The sequence below is a fragment of the Centrocercus urophasianus genome, unplaced genomic scaffold (assembly GCF_019232065.1).
Source record: "Centrocercus urophasianus isolate 14NV4802_14NV808 unplaced genomic scaffold, USGS_Curo_1.0 seq_14, whole genome shotgun sequence".
NCBI lineage: Eukaryota > Metazoa > Chordata > Aves > Galliformes > Phasianidae > Centrocercus > Centrocercus urophasianus.
This window is the reverse complement of record NW_024884586.1, coordinates 49,911,369-49,931,388: the sequence shown is the minus strand read 5'-3', so window position 1 is coordinate 49,931,388 and position 20,020 is coordinate 49,911,369. Positions and strand designations below refer to the sequence as shown.

General features: G+C 42.9%; 2 long non-coding RNA genes across 2 annotated transcripts; both read left to right on the top strand.

Moving 5' to 3' along the window:
• The first annotated feature begins 3,050 nt into the window (after positions 1-3,050).
• Positions 3,051-8,023, top strand: LOC122158097. The gene is made up of 3 exons (XR_006168123.1): positions 3,051-3,078; positions 6,475-6,585; positions 7,809-8,023. It is a non-coding gene; the product is annotated as an uncharacterized LOC122158097 (long non-coding RNA).
• Positions 8,024-10,501: 2,478 nt separating this feature from the next.
• LOC122158096 lies at positions 10,502-19,156 on the top strand. The gene is made up of 4 exons (XR_006168122.1): positions 10,502-10,590; positions 10,688-10,748; positions 17,956-18,069; positions 18,767-19,156. It is a non-coding gene; the product is annotated as an uncharacterized LOC122158096 (long non-coding RNA).
• The last annotated feature ends 864 nt before the right edge of the window (positions 19,157-20,020 follow it).

Genomic DNA, 20,020 nt, shown 5'->3' with positions numbered 1-20,020 from the left:
CAAGAAATATGATGTATATTCAGAGAAGGCATCATTAAATAAAAGCAGTGGTAATGGCCTGCCTCTCTTTAAAAAAAAAAAAAAGTTGACCCTGCACATAAATTTTCCCTCAAGGAATCCATTAGTCCTTTTTATGTTAGTTAGCACAGTTGGTAGTAACGATTCGGAGAATAAATGAACTAATAGCTTTCTGCACGATCTGCAGCGGCAGACCTGGGATGGGAAGAGCTCATATAAAAATTGGTATGCTCCATTTGCTGTCAAATGCAACTTTGACTTTTACATGGCCTTCGTTTTGGGGCACATAGATCTTTGGGTTCCCGAGGTGAGGGCTGTGCCTTCGTTGCCATGAGGATGCTGTATGCAGCGCTCCATGGAGGAGATGCAACCACCCACCTCCTCTGCTTTGTCCCTTTGGCAGCAGCTCTGCCCATTATATGCAGTCCATGCAAGCTCAGCCACACCTCTGTTAACCAGACAGAACTCTTCTGTGTGAGCACTCCAGCAGATATCATGGGGAGCCCTGGTGCAATCGCTACATCCACATCTTTATCAGGCAGCTCCTTCAAGATGAAGATCTTGTCAACAGCTGAAAGAAGTCATCAAAGTAGCGGCCTTGAGGAGATAAACTGCTGCAGGAGCCATCAATTCATCAGCGCAGCTCTTCTTGTTGCCTGACAGTCACAGTGCATTTGTCACTGCCCTGCCCATTCTGCTCCCTGTTCTTTGTAACCTGCTTCAGGAGTGGAGATTACAGAGCCCCTTCACTATGGCCTTTACCAGGTGCTCAATCCAAGCAGAGAGATCTGCTATAATAGCTATTTAAGATATGTGAGTCTCCTGACTCCATCACTCCAAGATGGTATTTGGGTATAGTATGAAATGCATTACGTGGCTGGCTGAATTCAGAAATTAATGGTTTTGTAAGAAAGAATAGCATTATTGATAGTCTTGAATTTAAAGAGGGAGAGAATCTGGAATCCAAAAGATATTTTTATGTCATAAATACCTATAAGGATAGGGAAGAAAACGAGGGCCAGCTCTGAGGCTATCTGCATTAAAAACTGGAATTTTGACACTAGATGTAGCACGATCTTTAAATAGGCATCTTCATGTCTCCTGGAGGACTCAGAGACACGGTCAGAAACTTGTAAGCATTGAGACATCAATGCCTCTCTCTCTCTTGTTTCCTGGGCCCACTTAACTTAATGATTCACTAGAACCTAGGTTGCCCCAGGAGGCTGTGGATGCCCCATCCCTGCAGGCATTCAAGGCCAGGCTGGATGTGGCTCTGGGCAGCCTGGGCTGCTGGTTGGTGACCCTGCACATAGCAGGGGGTTGGAGCTGGATGAGCAATGTCATCCTTTGTAACCTGGGCCATTCTATGATTTTTATTTATTTTTTTTTAATGATATGATTCTATGATTTTGCAGTGGACATCAAAGACAACAGATTTTAGCCTTGGAAAGGTCAGAAACAACAGCCACAAAAACAGCAAAAAAGAACAGAAAAAGAAGAGAGAAGGGAAACGAGGACCCAGTGAGTTTTCTCTTCCCACAAATATAAGCCAGCGAAATTGTATTCAAGATTATAAGGTTTCCCCTTTGAACACCTCTGAACAAGTAATGCTCAAGATTTGGAGTGAAAGACCTGGAAAGAGCAAACTAGGTATTCTTCTGCCATGAACCTGCTGTAAATGTTAGGCAACAGGGGTAACTGAATACTTTTGTATGTTACTGGGCAAGTGGTCAAGTGGTGCAGTCACCGTCTCTGGAGGTGTTCCAGGGCCATGGAGATGTGGCACTGAGGGACAGGGGCAGTGGGCACGGTGGGGAGGGGTTGGGCTTGGGGATCTTGGAGGTAATTTCCAACCCGTGTGATTCCATGAAAGGGAGATGTAGTGTGAGCACCAGGGGAAGCATGGTGTCCATTAGACCATGGAAGGTCTCAAAGGAGCTGCTGTGTAGAAGTAGGATGGATTTGCAATACTGACTTTCTTTCTCAACAAGAAAATAGTCACTGAATATTACCATGGAAGAGGAAATGACACCAAAGTGTCAGAAAGTTGTAATAAATTGCTATCTGATTGGATTTACTGAAGCCAAAAATGTAACCAAGCTTAAAAACAAACAAGCAAGAAAATCCACTTGTTTGGAGCCATCGCATTCTCAGATGCACAGACTTTTATTATTTCCTTTCTTTGAGCTGTCCTTGGTTATTACTCATTTCAGAGGTGTTCACACTGCCCATTCATAAGATCTTGCCAGGCTCTTTGATGCTATCTGCTGTGCTGGAAGCATCCGTTGCCTCCTCAGTCTCCAGCTAAAGAGAACATTAGGAAAGAGAAAATGCTAGTGCCAGCTGGGGAACCTTTAACACAGGAGTTACTGGGCAGAGGGTGGAGGGGGTGGGGGGTAATGCTGTGTGCTTGCCCTGACCAAAGCCTACTGAGATAAAGATTTTTAAAGACAAACAATGCCTGTACTGAGGGATAATTTCTTAGTAATCTTTGTATATTTCTGTGTATGTGAAGAGATGTATTCACTTCTTTGTCAGATGTGCCTTTACTTGCTGTCCTGTGTCTGACCAAAGTCATAGAATCCTAGAATGGCCTGGGTTGCACAGGAGCACAGTGCTCATCCAGCTCCAACCCCCTGCTGTGTGCAGGTCGCCAACCAGAAGCCCAGGCTGCCCAGAGCCACATCCAGCCTGGCCTTGAATGCCTGCAGGGATGGGGCATCCACAGCCTCCTTGGGCAACCTGTGCCAGTGCCTCACCACCCTCTGGCTGAAAAACTTCCTCCTCATATCCAACCTAAACCTCTCCTTGAGCTGATGGTTCAACAGCTGCCATGAAGATCTGAGATGATCACTGACTGATTTGGGATGGGGTCGCATGGGAATCTGAATAGTTCTTGGAAGTTGTTAAACTTAGGCTTGAACTTGATGTTGTTGTGGTTAAGGTGGAGAGGAGCCCTGCAGTCCTGCTGTACCTATGCAGAAAAGTGGGAGTGTGAATGAGGACCGTGGGGAAGGGGCCACTGAGAGCAGAGACCAGTGAGGATGCAACAGGAAAAAGGTTTGTACTGGATTCATATTTACTGGGGTGGGTGAAAAACAATCATAGAAAAGAAACAAGACCTGCAGCATTCAGATCTGATACACACATTTGAGTATCTAAGAGCAAGTTCTCTTCTCTAACCACTACTTTCCTGAATGACAGGTTAGGTCTGGACCCTTAGCTGATGTCTCACAACCTACTGAGTGCATCTTTCCTGCCACTGTTTCTAAATAACACTGTATGAGGTTGTGTGATGGGCTGCAGCGTTGTGCATCCTTGGTTGGCTCTCAGCTCACAGGGAATCTCTCTGTTAAGGATCTCAGTGATTTTTCCAAGCTAACATTCCTCTCAGTATATCCTTTATCCTCCCAGCAGGTCCATGTGCTGGTGGAGAACACGCAAAGCAACTCCTTTTTAATCCTAATAGGGCTCTCCTCCCATCTGGCAGATACAATTCTGAAACGATTTAGTAAGTGCGAGCTCTAATGATTTGTAATATACTGTAACACTGCCAAGTTAATACTTTGGCACCTTTCTATAAATGCAATCCCCAGTTCCTTTCCTACCTGCAGCGCCACGGCCACCAGAAGTCAGTGGGCTCACAGAGGTGTTCTGAAGGACCTTCTGCAGTACCTTTTGTTTGCGTTGTGTTGTGCGTGAGCTTAAATCACGGTCAGTGTTAGTAGCTCAAGGCCTCAGAGACTGCTAGTTTTACCTGTTTTGATGCTGTTTTACAGTAACTCTTCTAAAACCACGCACTGTCTGTACGCAGCGCGGCACAGATGGGAACTGTCCTAATTCCCAGCAGGCAGCAAAATACTCTTTTCACCCTCAAAGGGCGAGCACAGGAACTGCAGTCATGCTTTCTTCTTGGATAGCAGTCTCACGTTTTGAAGCCCTACCACTTTTTACTGTAGTCTGCCTTGCTGCATCTGATGTTGGGATCTCTGTCTCCAGTCCTGCAGGTGACAACCCGCCAGGAGCTGGGTGCTGTGAGGATGGGATGTCCCAGTGCACCCAGAGCCTTACAACCACCTCTGGGTGTCCTCAGGATGCTCTTAAGGAGAGGTTGCTCAGAGTAAGATGAGGGAAGGTGACAGAGAATACTCCATGCTCCTACAGTGCATTGCTTTTGAGGAATGAATAAGTGCACTTCTCACAGACCAGCATGTCTAATTGCTCCCTGGAAGACTTGGATGTCACAGCCTAGCTCACCTGCAAAGTGTGCTGGTTTACAAAACCAGTATAAATACCCCGAAGGCAGCACCAGGAGCACTGCTGCGGTGCAGTGAATTAGCATTATTCCTGCGTGCAGCACTCTAACCTCCAGAATGTACTTTCCCTTTGGATTCAAAGTGATATTTTTCTATTTTCTTTCTTTATACAGCAGGTTCAGCCTCCACCAATGTTCATGCTGAGCGCTGCCTCTCCCCTCCTTAACCATCTCTTTGCTTTCCAGAAGCTCACTGATCACTGCTCTCTTTGCTCTCCACATGGGCTCCAACTGCTGTGTCCTGAAGGCTGCTCGGGCTGGGATCCTTTCTCAAATCCATAGGACAGCAGCAGCCTTCTCCAGAAGTGCCTGTTTCCATAACCCTTCTGATCTCCTGCTACTTTCTGTTCCTCTCTCCATCCACAGCACTGACAAATGCATTGTTTATACCCGTTTCTTTTCATTCCCTTGATGTTTGTGTAGCGATATGTGTTCTTCCTCACTGCAGTCCCCAGCGTGGATTGCTGATAGGGAAAAAAAAATTGTGTTTTTCTTGTCTCTGCTGCAAACCGTGCCCTTGAGCTGAAGAGATAAAACCAGTGGTGGAGTGTTTAGTGCTGTGTGAACTACCAGCAGCGGGGCAAAGACAACTTTCTTGCTTCTGTTTGGATGTGAGCAGGAAATTTTCCACACAGAGGCAGTGAGGACCCTGGAGGTAGCTGAGTTCATAGGTGGGCCCAGGGCACCCTGAGCCAGGGGCACCTGACCCATGGCAGAGGTGGGGCTCTGGGCTGTGAGGTCCCTTCTCACCCATCCACACTGTGGTTCTGTGATGCTGTGGTTTGTCTCTACAGCAGGAGCTGCTCCTGTTGTTTCAGAGAGCAGGAAGTCTCACAGCCCCAATGACCAGAGCCATCCTTTGTGCATGGCACACCATGGCAGCTTTGCATATTGCTGTGCCATCTGCATGTCGCTGCTGCTCTGACATGAAGCTGAGCAAACTGCTTTGGGTTTGTGCACCTGGTGGCCTTCCTGCCAGCACAGTGCTTGCTCCTCACCATAAATGCAAATGGGTTCCTCTGAGTGGAGCTAAGATAGTGCTGGGGCATACTAACCTCACAACCGGTCGGTTCTGCTGGAGGAAAGAGCACAGCCGAATGCTGGGGGAAAGTGCTCATATTTAAAGCTACTCACATCAGAAATTCTCCCGTTCAAGATGAAACAGACGTAAATTGGCCTAGTGATTTCATAGTAGCAAATCGTAACAATAAAAAAATCATTAAAATCTTATTGGATATGTCTAGGGCCACCAGTGGGCAATTGCCTGTCTTATTAACCACATTAATATCCTTTATGAAACAAATTTCAATTTCAGCCATGGCAATTCCTGCGCAGCATACAAAAAAGATGATTAAACACGAAAAACAAAGTGTGGCTTTTCAGCTGCCACTCTGCTACATTTCCTCCTGGGATTGCAATGGGACCAGTGCTGGACTGGATGATCCCAACACACCTGGAGCAGCACGGCCTCAGCTACTAGCAGGTTTAATAGAACTGCCCTGTTCCCACGTCTCATCCAAAACACAGCCCCTGTTTGTACTTCAAAATAGATCTTTGTAACTGTGACAAAATGCTGCACTGGGGAGACGTTTCCTGGTAGTGGAAATGCAGCGAGGAGAAAATATGAATATATTTGTAGCTGGTTAATTTTTTTTTCTAAAGTGTAGAGAACAGAGTTCAAATAATTTTCAATCACAGCCTCTTAATTTCTCCTTCCTTGACCTTCTTGTTCTGTTTGTTATCCAGTTTTATTGTTTCTTCCCTCTGCTTGCTGGGTTGCTGCAGAAGTCTGGTTCATCCGGCACAGTGTATTCATCATGTTGGTTTGGGTCATTAATCTCTGCTTTTCCTTCAAAAGATAATACATGTTTAATGGCTCTGTAATGTAATAGGCAGCAAGGCAGAGTATTTGACACAAGTCTGAAGGGCGCTAGAATAATGCGCTTCCAAATTTATTTAGATATCTGTATTTCCTCTGAAAGATTTTCAGTGGTCCTTCAATGATCTAATGGGCTTGTATAGTCTGTGGTTGTTTTGAGAATAGAATTAAATCCACCCTCCTTAGGTAAAAAGTCAATAGCTGATGGAGAGGAATGAGAAAATATATTTTTCTCATCATATTCCCTACTTATTTACTGCAGGACTTCCTATGATTTCCTCAGTGCACTTGTGCTGCAGCTCTGCTCCAGGCTGGGATGGTCGGGTTCCCTTGCATCCATCTGACGTAGTGGCATCTCAAAGGCTGTGGGCAGGTGAGATGGGCACTGGGAGCATGGGGGGCACAGGGGAAGCTGGGGCACAATTCACAATCTGTACCTACATACTGAATATTACACGTGCACTGTAATGCTGCAGTGCAAGAGCTCTGCTCTGAGCATGGATTGGAGCCCAGCAGCTTGGGTTATCCCAAGAAGGATGGCAAGGACCAACTTTAAGGCAGGGAAAAAGATACAAACGGGGATGTTCAGCTGGTGGGTTGGAAGGGGGAAGCTGTGGTCCCTCCTGCTGTTTGCTGGCAGATTTCAGATTGGATATTAAAGAATGTTTCTTCTCTGAAAGAGCGGTGATGCAGTGGCACAGCTGCCTAGGGAGTGGGAGGGTCAACATCCCTGGAAGTGTTCAGGAACCATGGAGATGTGGCACTGAAAGACATGGGCAGTGGGCATGGTGGGGTGGGCTGGGGGTCTTGGAGGTCTTTTCCGACCTCAACGATTGTATGATTCTATGACTGCCACACTCAGAGCACATCACCGGTCAGTGGGGACATCTGTCATTACTCAGGGAGGTGCTGGAGGGCACACTACGAGCACCAAGACTCAGACTGCTCTGGAAAAATGTAGAAAGCTGTGCCAAAACCTACTTAAATTTCCCCTCAGTAAATGATTCAGGCTGCACGCGGGGCTAATAGCCAATATACAGCTATTATTAAACTTTCATGTTGTTTTGAAGGTACACAGCATTTGGTTTTGTTGCAGTTTTAATTTAAATTAAGGTCCGTAATTGGATAGTGCAGAACAGCCTTCTGTTTCAGGAACATGATAGCAGTGAATCTGTCTCCTCTCATGGAACAGAGGCTTGCTCTTATCTGCACTGAAAAAAAGAAAGCAAAAAAAAAGAAACAATAGTTATTGTGAAATAGGTCGTGTGGGTTAAAAAAATGATTTCTGCTTCCTCGGGTGTCCCATGCTCCCAGGAGAGTGGTATCAGGGGACAGCTGTGTCCATGTCAAATGTACAGAGCTGAGGGCCAAAGGGTAATTAAAAACATCATGAAAGTAATTTGGTCACTGATTAGTAAGTCCCGGGCATCTTAAGGAGCAAATACCACCATGGTTTTTTCCCTTCGGGAATCCAATGCTAACGGGACAACAGCTCATCTACACCAAGCCCAGACTGCTCTCAATTTGAAAAAAGCCTGTAGCCAAATCTGCTGCAGTTTTAGAACACGACCGCTATTAATGTCACTGTCCAAACAGTTTGTAGCTTAGGGAAAAGAGAAAACTGCAGTACCAGTTCATTTGTGGGAAGATCAGAGGAGCAGCACCATGGCCATGTCTACGTGCCTTGGAGGGATCTGCTGTGCTGTACAACCAGTGCGTTTCCTCTGCTGATATACGGAGCTTATATGCACGTACAGGTATGCCTCACTGTCACAAAGATCGTAAAAGGAATGGGGCATCTAATGCCCCAGTGGCACAGCTGGGCAGGAATGGTGGGATCACCATTCCTGGAGGTATTTCAGAACCATGGGGATGTGGCAATGAGGGATGCGGGCAGTGGGCATGGTGGGCTGGGCTGCAGTTGGGCTTGGGGATCCTGGAGAGCTTTTCCAACCTGAGTGATTCTGTGATTCTATGATCTCTTATAGAAGGACAGCCTGGAGAAGGCTGGGGAGGATCCCATCCACATGTATGAATACCTGATGGGGGCAATAAGATGGAGCCAGGCTCTTCTCAGTGTTGCCCCAAGGGGCAGGAGGCAATAGACAAAGATGAAAATAAGAATTTTTGGTCTCTTTTGTCTTATAACAAACAAACCAGCAAAATCAATCAGGAAATTCCATTTAAACATAAGAAAACCCTTTTTTGAACTGCAACCATGTTTAAGCATGGGAGCAGTTGCACACTGAGGCGGTGGATTCTCTGTCCCTGGAGATGGCCAATGCCAGGCTGGAAGCACTGGACAACCAATTCCAACCATCCCTGCTCTGTTTTGACCAGACATTCTCCAGAGCTGCCTCCAGACTCAATGCATTTATTTTATGTTTCTGTAATGATTCTATAAATTTTGTTTTTCCAAAAACGATAGTGGGTTTATCCTGCACAACTTTTAAATCTGGTAGCTTGTTACATTTTGTAGCTTCATTTTGGTCCATGGGAAGCATATTCCTGTGGATGAAAGAGATGCAGGGTTTATTAATCTGTCCATTTTACATTAGCTATCTGGGCAAAATGATAGGCATTTCTTATTTGAAACTTGTTATAGAGAAACATATGGTCACGTACATGAAGTGAGAATAATTTCAAGTTTGGAATTCCATCTAGACGCTGACATGAATACCCAATAGCAACAAAGGAAATTTGAAAGCAGTTTAGACTAAGCCTGGGGTATAATAATCTGCAAATGAAATGCAAATTCCTCTCAGCAGGAGTGCAATATGCTGTTGTCTCAACAGGGGTACTATTTACTGTTGCTTTGGAAACGTGCAGGAGGGAAGCATGGGCCATTGCTTTGACAGAGGGTAAAGGCAGCTCATACCTTTCTTCTGCTTGACTTCCAAACCTGGCTTTTGGAGGTGGGTTGTTCACCCTAATAATAAGATGAGTTGTGCAATAATTAATTGCAATTGCATTCATATGAAACCCTGTGGAGACCTTTGCCCACTTCCAGCCCTTCATCTCACACCTCAGAACTGCCATCCTGATTCCCAAGTTGAAGCAATCTTAGAGATATCCTCATTGAGGAGCGATGCTTAAACACTCCTACATTCCTCAGAGCTGAACTATCAGTGTAGGTTTGACATCCCTCTATTGCTGCTGGATTGCTGGTAAGTGGCCTGATGGCTCTTTCATCCACAGACATTCCTCCCTTCAGCTGCTGGTACACAGCGCTGTGCCCGGAAACCTTTCCCACCTCCATCTTTATGACCACCTAGAAGGATCATGTAACTAGAACTGTAATCTGCAGCTGATAGCAATAGAAAAGGAAATTAGTATCCTGCATTTAATTAATATTTGCACCAAGAGAATTGTTAAAATCTAGCCAGCTGTTACCATCCCCTTTCATTACTTTAAATGTTGATAACATTTGTCTCATGTACCAAAAATACTTCAGCAACCAAAGCGCTCATGAAGACCGATGGTGGAAAGTGAAAGGGATTGCATTTATCACAGCCTCGAAGCTGCAAGTGCAGTAAGTGTGGATGGGTGTGAGTTCTACTGCACCATAGAACACAATCAACACCTGTGCTCAGTGCTTCAATAATCTCAGAAAGAAATTGGCTCCCACATTCAGGGAAACCAAGCTCATTTCTGAAGTGACATTAATTGTCATTTCTTAACTGATCAGGCAGAAAAGTCGAAAGAATAGTAACAACAAAAGGCTGTAGGGAGATATGCTGTCTTAAGCATGTGGAGGATCTTCCAGAATTAATTTCAATTTAATTTAATTTCTTTAATGAATCTGGCTGCTAGAATGGAAATAGAGCTCAGTTTTCTACATTTTCTTTCTGAATCTCTTAGGTACTGTAAAAACATGACATTTTTCATTGTGGAGTGCTTTGCATGGCAGAGATTTTAGAATAAATAAGTGCATTATGCCATCCAGTGTCATTAAGTGTCATAAATCATCAGGATTGCTGTTTGAGAACTAGAAGTAGGTAATATTCCATAAAGTTAATTTATAAAAAAAGGCTATGAACTCTATTATTGCCTGCTGAATTACTCCATTGACACCAAATATTTTGTGTGTAAGATTAAAAAAAAAAGAAAAAAAAAAAAAGAAAAGAAAAAGACAACTAGATGATAAAACAAACCCGAAGTAGTAACAGCATGGCAAAGTTCATCATCGTGTGCTTGAATATCATACTTGAGAACTTACTTCCTTTGATGCTAAATAGCACCTGTTTGCATGTCTAACGTTCATTGTTCCTATTGCAGGTTGGCAGGTCCCTTAGCTGAGGCAGCCCCCCTCCATTCTGTGGTTCTATGGGCCCAGGCTCACAATGCAGCGGAGCAGAGAGAGTTGGTGTGCTGACAGGTGTGTGTTCCTATCTGTTGGTCATCCCAAGAGCTCACCCATGGGCAGCGGGATGCTGTGCTGCCCCTCTCTTATGACCATTTCTTCATATCCACAGTGCCTGCTCTACTACAGCCAGACAGCAGCAGTACGTACAGCCACTGACAGCTCACAATGAAGTAAGAAACTAACAAGTGACATGAGAAAGCAGGTAGCTTAAGTTAATATTCATAACAGAGAGACTTCAGGCAATGTGGACGTTTCCTTCTTAGAACAACCCAATTGCATTTAATAGGCAATAATTTCTGTTTTGTGGTATGTTACTTATCACTTCTATCAGGGTAATCACACAGGCTATTTGTAATTCTGCTCCCACCTTGGAGCAATACAGCTATTGAAATGTATCTGTCTCCTTAATATCATCATTTCTATAAATACAAACAACAATCTTCCCAAAAGCAGATAATCCCCACCAATGTAACAACAAGACATTTTTCCAACTGCTTCACTGAATTATCATAGTACAAGAATGCTATAGCCATTGGAAAACAAATCTTCAAAGGACCTCAGGAGGGAGGTCAGTTTTTCCATCTCCCTGCTCTGAGACACAACCAAAAGCTTCTAAGGATGTTTTCATCAAACATAAGGTAGTATGGTGAGGTCGTGGTTGGACTTGATGATCCTTAAGGTCTTTTCTAATCTGAGTGATTCTATGATTCTGTGATAACGAAATGCTTTAGTACCACCACTAAAAATGATTTCACAGCCACACATTAGAAGGTCTCAGATAGTTTCATTGTCCACACAATAAGAAAAATATTTAAGAATACTAAATCCAGGAATCCTTGCTAAATCCTTTGCAAGGCACATTTCCTATGCCTGCTGATAACCAGTCTCCAGTGTGTGAGTTGAAGACCCATCAGTAGTCATTCATTCAAGGGAATATCAGGTGTGAGTATGTAAAAAGAGCTGCTAGAGCCAAAGCAGCAATTCCTTTTCTCCAATTACTCTTTTGATAACAAAAAATGTGTTGGCTTGACACTGAGAAAAACACACTGGATGTTATGTCATCTCACCTTCACCTAGCACTTTTAAACAGATTGCTAAACAATGCTTCACTGTCCTTCTCTGCAGAGGTTATGCTGGTAAGTCTACAGCTCTGTCTCCTTATCTGTTGTCTTTTCAAAGAAGAGGTTGTGTATTTCTTCCTTTCTGTACTTTGGGGACCTCACCTTCCCTGTCTGAGTTTTCCACAGTAGACATTAATGGCTCAGAAATTGGTGTGTTTAATTCCTTAAGCACTCAGAGGGGTTTCACGAGGTCTTGATGGGTTGAATAAATACAACCAAGATAAATAGTGTTGCACCAATCCTGAACGGTGTAGTTGATTGCTACATTCCTGCTACAGGAACAACTTATTAGTAGCTGTATTTTTTCCTATGAAGACTGAGGAGAAAAAGAAAAAAAAAAAGCTCTTTTAAACATTCAAGGCTTCATGTTTTTTCTTCTTGCTTGCGAAATAACAAAACTACATTTTTCTGTCTTTATTCTTAGTGTTTTACTGCTACTTTTTCTTGTGTTTCTTCCAGCTACAATTAGTTTTGATCCTTATTCTTCCCATTTCTTCACCTTTCGTTTTTCTTCCATTGCTTTCTCCTTGCCCTGGGGGTGAGAGTTGGTGAATGACTGCTTGCACAACCACACATTTTCCAGGCCTCCTACAGTGGCAGAGAAGTCAGAGCCAGGAGCGTGGCCATGGTCCCATCTGTCTTTAGGAGTGCAGAAGTTGTAAGTACAGCTCTGACTCTTAAGGGAGGTGGTGGGATCACTGTCCCTGGAGGTGTTCAAGGTGGTGGTGATGTGGCAGTGGGCATGGTGGGGTGGGCTGGGTTGGGCTTGGGGATCTTAGACAGTTTTTCCAAGATGAATAACTGCATGGTTCCACATCTCACTCTGGGCATCCACTTCCACTGTTCCCATAGGGGACAGCTACATATTGCATAGGGGATAGCAATGCAGGATTGACCTTCACATGGGAGCAGGCTCCTTCTGAACAGGGATTTGGGTGTAGTAATCATGTTTTTCCTGGGCACCGAAATCAAATTCCTTGCTGATACCCTCTTTGCCCAATTTGACAAGAAACTGTCATTTGACTGGCAAATTAAATGGAGACTTCTGTTTCATTTTCTCCATCTCCTCGGGACATCTTACTTAGTAAGATTGTGTAAATCCTTTAAATGAAAAGGATTTTGTACAATGTTCTTAGCATTTGTTTTTCTCTCTTTCCCTCTTTTCTATCCTGGATTAATTAATTAAAATAAATAACTTCATTATACCAATTGAATAGAAAACATATCCTTAGGATATCATTTCTCCATTCCATATATTCATTGAATTTGGCCTCAGAACCTCACTTGGCTCATCCCAACTGAATTCTAGAGGCAGATGCTTTTCAACTAGCACAGATCTGGCTGCCAGCACTGTTCAACACACGTTTTTATTTGAATGTGAAAAAATTCTCCAGCCAAATGTACTTGAAATTCATACAAAGGCCTCATAGTCACCAAAGTTCCACTACATAAGTAATACTCTTTCTGTTGCCAGATTTTAAAATTCACACCTCCTAAGACTTAGGAGGGAGTTGTCATGTCTCTTGTATTAAAACTGTATGACATTAATATATAATTTAACCAAGAATTTGACTGTTCTTGAGTAGTTCCAGTAATATCAGCAGTGACATTTTTTGCATAAATCTTCTCTACATTTTAACGCTCAGGAAAAGTTGGAGGAGTTATTATGTATAATACACCTTGTTTTGTATGTTTGAGCAGTCAAAGGATGAATCTGATTCATACCCTGGAGGCATTCATCTATTAAAATGCCAACGTAATGGATCTGAAAGCTTTGGCAGTGAGAAGAATAGGAAAATTTTCCTTTTTTTTTGAGTATGTAAGATTGTCCTTTCCTGAATATGATGGATCATCCAGAACAGAAAATGGGAATTGATACCTAAGATTTGGCTTTGTTACAGTTAAGTGAAATTTATCATGCTCTGCAGCAGGAGAAATTATTGTATTTTTTCTCGCAGTGCATTTAAGGCACCTGATAATTTAAGAAAGAAAATACGAATTCTCCTGGAACACAGAGACAAAAAGCTTCCCCTGTAGGCGACCGATTACTGTGGTTTTCTCCAAGTTAAAAGAAGGCTTAAATATTGACTGTATTGAATTTATGGACTTCTGTAGAGAAAAAAAAATATGCTCCTATAATCTTTAGACAGCTTTTCATATAGTTTACATTTAATTTTTGTCTGTAACAAATTCATTTTTTCTCTGTTTTATGTGAACTTGGAGCATCAGTCTGGCTGATAAGTGAAGATGGCACTGATCTATCACATATCTGTAGTGGCAAGTGGACCATTCTTACTGCAGACAGAGATGCCTTCCATTTCAGAGGAAAAAAAAAAAAGCGTAGGTAATACACATCTCCAACCCTTGGAGGGATATTTTGCTGTGAATAACAACTTCACACAGAGCTGTACGTGGATAAATATGGAAGTTTTCAAATATTCATTCCTTGAAAATGAATGAAAGCTGCCCAGCATTTTCTCCTTAACACTCTCCTTCCTTTTCACTCTCCTTCCACTGCATGTCCTTAATTTTTCAATTCTATTATGTAGGTCGTCTGTGGACCACAGTCCTTTTGGGCACACACGTGCCCTGCCATGGAGAATTTCTCTTGCTCTGACCCTTATTATCCTTCCTTTCAGTTTTCCTGCTCCAGATACAACTTGTGTCTAAGGAGCAGACTTCATAATGCTCCTCACAACCTGTGTCAGTGCTCAGTCACCCAGATTTTCACCACCCATCAATGACTTCTCCATCCCAAAGATGGGCATGGCTATTTAGAATTCAGAAAGAATGCTAAAAGCAATCAGGGAAATAAAGCATGGAGATATAGACAGAATTTAGAGAAGCCAATGTTGCCAACCAACATCCTAGCACAGATCTTGATCTGAAAATATCCTCAGGAAAAGAATATAATAGTCTAATAAAACCCCTCCCTTGTCACATTTCAGTCTCCAACTTCAAGTTCTTCAGACCTCAAACACAGGGGCCCAAAGTTGATGCCATTCTTTCTGAAACACGTAGTTATGGAAGTGATAATTATAATGGAAAAATGAAATTTCATTTAACTTGTAGTATCAACAGTAGAGATTGAGGGCCAGGGAGAAGCAGGGGGTACACAGTGATAGATCCAACCATGCAATTGGCTCAGCCAACATATCTGAGTACTTCCCAGGAAGACTTTGGTTACATGGCGAGGTGACCCGAGCAGTTGCTCTTCTTCGACAGGAACCAATGAAAACATTTGGTAAAAATGTCCATATAATAAGAACTGCGAGGCCCCAAATCCACAAAAAGTAATTGCTAAGAGATGTCGATCTATGTAAACTGACAATTCCCATAACTGATCACCCCCTCCTCGTTTATCCTCAGTCCTGTAATTTTTTGCTCTAAAATGCCTGCAGTTATCTGTTCTGCCCCACTGATATACAGACTGCCACTAAAGTAGCAGATATTCATTCAGAGCACGCGAGATGTCACTGCTTTCATGTTTCAGAAGTACTGTGTAATTCAAGGAGTTGAGAGAATGTGATTTTACAAAGGACTACTTAAGAAAATTCATGATTATTTAAAACTCAACTTTAATGTATTGTTCTATTTTCTTTTTACCCTTCAGATAACTTCAGTCTTTATACTGTAATATAATTTGGTGCTGGGGAATGGAATGAGTAAAGATATAAGTTATTTAGTCATTCAGATCTGCTAAATGAGAAATAATGGCTTCAAACAAGGAAGGGACATTATTAACTGCTCATAACATATGCTCTTACAGATTATTATCATTCCAGCAACCTTTCCATTAATTCCTTTTCCTGACTATCTGGACCGAAAGCGATGTCTGATTTTTACCAAATTCATCAAAGTGCTCCTGGAGTCATCATTTCTCATTTACAGTGTGAGTGCTCCGTTCAGCCAGCACATCTGTCATGGCTGACACCAGGCGATGAAATCTTACGGCTCTCCATAAGGCGTCTAAAAGCAAGGAGAACGGCGCACCGTGTGATGCTCGAGGAGCTACAAGTCTATAAAAGAGCATTAACTCTTGTGCTGTCACTCTCACGGAGGCAGTGCAGACCTCAGCAGTGTTGCATTGCCTGTGGGCTCAGGTGTTTGCAGTGATACCTGGGATGTGTGTGACAGGACGGACATCAGGGAGCCTGGATCATCAAAACTTCTCTTCCAGAGCTTGGAGCGGTCTTGGGCATGATGAGCCCTGCTGATCTCACATGGGGAATATTTAGGGAACGGAGGAGATGATCAAGGACACACACACAGCATAAAATCCTGGAGGTGCAATAAAAGTGATGCAGGGCAATCTGACCTTACAGCAGTAGTAAGGGAATGAAAGCAGATAACCAATAAATGAAGCCAAATGGAGCAAGGAGGAAGCAATGTCCAGTAGGCAAAGTTAGCATTTCTTAGAAAGCAAACATAAGGCTTTTGCTGGAGGTAGACCACGTGCCTAACGCAGACATATCTTGCAGGTATCTCTTTGCTGTTGTAGGTGGAATTAGAGTTTTATCTCTGGCAGCAAGACAGATGTGATCTGCTAGAATCAAACACCTCAGCTGAAAGGCTGTGAGTATCCCCAAGGCTTGCAAAGCACTGCTGTACTTCGTTGGCAACCTGGGTTAATACACCACAGTTAACTGTTTTCTTCTGTTGTCCTTAGACATGAAAAGCAGGAGAGATAAGCCAAAGGAAAAAAGTGCAGACAGTATGGTTAATAATGTGGAAGTTGTTTTCTGAGACTCACAATAACAAAGAATTTAGGCATATTTAGACAAAGCAGCCTAGTTTCACGAGTGGCAGCTTTGGTTGCATTTTCTCTGTGCGTGTGTTAGTGAAAACCAGTGCATGAACACAGCAGTAGTGGGTGGTTCAAAGGAGACCATACCCTGCTTTGGTGCCTGCATGAACCAGTTATGGTCGTGGAGCCACGAATACCCTTTCTTTTCCCTCACAAAAAGCAAAAAATAAAGAAAAAGAAAAATCACCAGTACTTAGAAAACCCCCTCCGAATGTAGGGAATGCGTTTAACAAATGCTATACCAAATAGGTGTCTGAGAAAGTGCTTACGAGAGTTGAAGAGGAGCTTTTAGTGATGTGATGGCACTGTGATTTTCTTCAGAGAGCACAAAGAAACCAAGGGCACGTTCCCACCAATCTCCTCAGCTTCTGTATATTAAATCCATGCAGCAATGCTCAATAAACAGATTGGTCAGCAGAGGGTTAATGCTTTCAAAGTCCTTATTACAAGCTAACGCTCACATGCTTCAGACATTCCAGCATCTTTCCTTGTCTACTTCTAATTTATTTCCTAATAAAACTGCTGACGTGAAAAGCTGATTTTGGAACAACTTTCAGTGGGGCTCAGCAAAATTGTTTTAATGACTAGCTTCTGCTTGCATGTGTGCTGGAGTGAGTGCATGAGGCTGGAGACATGCAAGCACATGGATCAGCAGGATTTGCACAGCACATCACTAAAACAGGAATTAGTGGGATTTAAATATATATACACCTTTTAAAACTTTTTTTTTTAATCTCAAAAGGACAAAAAATATCCTGATAATCCAGTAAGGTGGCTTCAATAGAGGTGCTTAAAAGGAATTCTGAGATCCCCAACTACAAGAAATGTGCTATTTCATTTATACATTGTGAGCTTCCTCATTTTTTTCTTAGCCCTCCTAAGGCTAGGCTCCAAAGCTGTTGTCATTCCTTGTCACTTCTCCTTACCTATATTAGAATTTGAACAAACAAACAGCTGGCATATAGAAAACAGATGGAAAATTCTTGCTGTTTCATGTTGCTGCCTGAAGGCACCCAAATTTCTCCATACAGCACATCAATGACCAGAGCACCCCATAAATAAAGGACAAAGCAGAAACAAGAGGAGAAGAAGCATTGATAAAAGGCAGAATCCAAGTCCCTTTTAGCATCTCAATTCATCACACGTCAACAGGTAGTAGAAGAGGGCAGGAAGAGAGTCCAATTATAGAATCACAGAGACATACAATGGCTTGGGTTGGAAGGGACCTCAAGGATCATGAAGTTCCAACCCCCTGCCACAGGCAAGGCTGCCAACCACCAGATCAAGTGATAGATCAGCTTGCCCAGGGCCACCCCCAGCTTGGCCTTAGACACCTCCAGGGATGGGTCTATGTTAATGTGTTATTAAGAGAGCAAAAGAGATAATGCTCCTATCCTGTCCTGGGCCACAGCTCACATTTCTCCTTGTTTCTGTGGCTTGTTGTTTCAGGGACACTGCAGCAGTCCCAGTCATGCACCAGCACATGGCAAGATGAGGTTGGCAGCAAGGTCAGCCATGCTGTCAAGGCTGCTCAGCCTCTGCGCAGATGGCCAGGAGCAACAGGTTTGTGCTCAATCTCACTATCCTTCACTGCAGCAAGACCCCTCCAGCACCTGATTTCATCTGCTTGATCAGCACCACAGCATCTGCTCCCACTAACTGACTGAGGTGGGGCTGTATGGGTACAACTGCCCATAACTTCTTGTGTTTGACCCCCAGGTTTTATTTCCATTAGGTTGCACTTGCTCTCTACATGGTGCCATCTTTGCCTGGTAAAACTAAAGAGCAGTAAATTGCACTTTAAAGAACTATTGGGTAGACTTAAAAACAAACAAACAAACCAAAAAACCCAACTGCACAATTTCATTAAGGAGATGGAAACGATGTAGCGTACTGAAGCCTATACAAAAAGCAAAAAAATAAGTTGTAGAAATCTTTGTGTCAATCAAACACTGACAGCTTATGTATTTCCATGAAAATACAAGCATAATTCAGCCAGAAAAAGTAAATGGCCGCAATATTCTCACTTTGTGTTTTAAATACCTCATGCAATCAGGAATCAACCACGCAGATTGATTTAGCTAGCTGATTACATATAAAATATGCTTTAAAAAATTCCAATTCTATTGTGTCTTTCACCTCTGATTCCAACAGCTGTTTATTTTCCTTCAGAAGAAAAAACGTTTTACAAACAACTGAGAAGACCAAATTATCATTTTAAGAAGCAGAACAACAAAACCATAACGTTTCTCTCTTTCAGGATGGAAAGCATCACACACTCAAACTTCACACTCTTTTTACACTACACTACAAAATGGGAACAGAGGTCACAGAAATTGCAAGTTGTCTCACCTCAGTGCAAGGGAGTGAAAAAACAATGATCACACAATGGACAAAATCAAAAGGTATGAAGAACAAGAGGACATCTTATGGGTAGACAAACATCAAAGCCAAGAATAAAACACTATGTTGAGTATGTAAGTAGTTAAGTAACAGCAAACTGGTCCTTAGCTGCTGAAATGTTAAAATGCACATTTAATAACACAGGACACATTGAGATGTATAATGCTTTTTTCCTAGTTCAACCTAATAAAAATTCCCATAAAACTACTGGCACATATCCTGAAACAAGGCATTGATGGAGAATTCGGAGATGGCAAGGACGTCGTTGGGACACAAGGTGGAACTGTCAGGTCATGCCATGCAGAGACAATCTGTCTCTGTGACACTGTAGTGTGCTCTGTGCATGGGTGAGAGGCACCGACGCCTTCTACTGCGATTGAGCAAGGCTCCAAACCATGACTTTCATGATAGCTTTAAAGCAAGATGGAGGAAGATGGCATGGGGAGAATACTGTACAACAAGTGGAGGAAAAAAACCTGGCAAAACATACATTGGTTATCAGAGGGTGACACGTCAAATGTGACAAAATAGATTCCACTGTGATTTTATCTGGGGGCAGAGAAGAAAACATAAGCATCAACACCACTTCAGTTTATCTGTGGAGCATTCACTTCTACTGTAAAAACAGTTCCTACCAGTGGCCCTTTTCACATTCCAGGAGGTCACCAACCAGCAGCCCAGGCTGCCCAGAGCCACATCCAGCCTGGCCTTGAATGCCTGCAGGGATGGGGCATCCACAGCCTCCTTGGGCAACCTGTGCCAGTGCCTCACCACCCTCTGGCTGAAAAACTTCCTCCTAAAATAGGTGGGGATGGAATTGTGCCTGATGACTCTTCTTGTGACAATAAAAAAAGGTAAAAATATGATTATTCTACAATAGGTTGATCTTGTCACCCTTTCCAGATCCTGTTAATATAGATACATAATAGATGTGATCGATTCCAGCTTTGACCAAAAGGAAAGTAGCTGCAAATGCTGGCCAAAGGAGTAGCTTTGGTTTTATTTTAAGAAGCTGAATGCTTCCAGACACCAGCAGAAATTGTTAAACTACTTGTCTCATCAACATCACCAGGAATGAAAGGAAACAACAGTGAATTATGACTATCAGCTA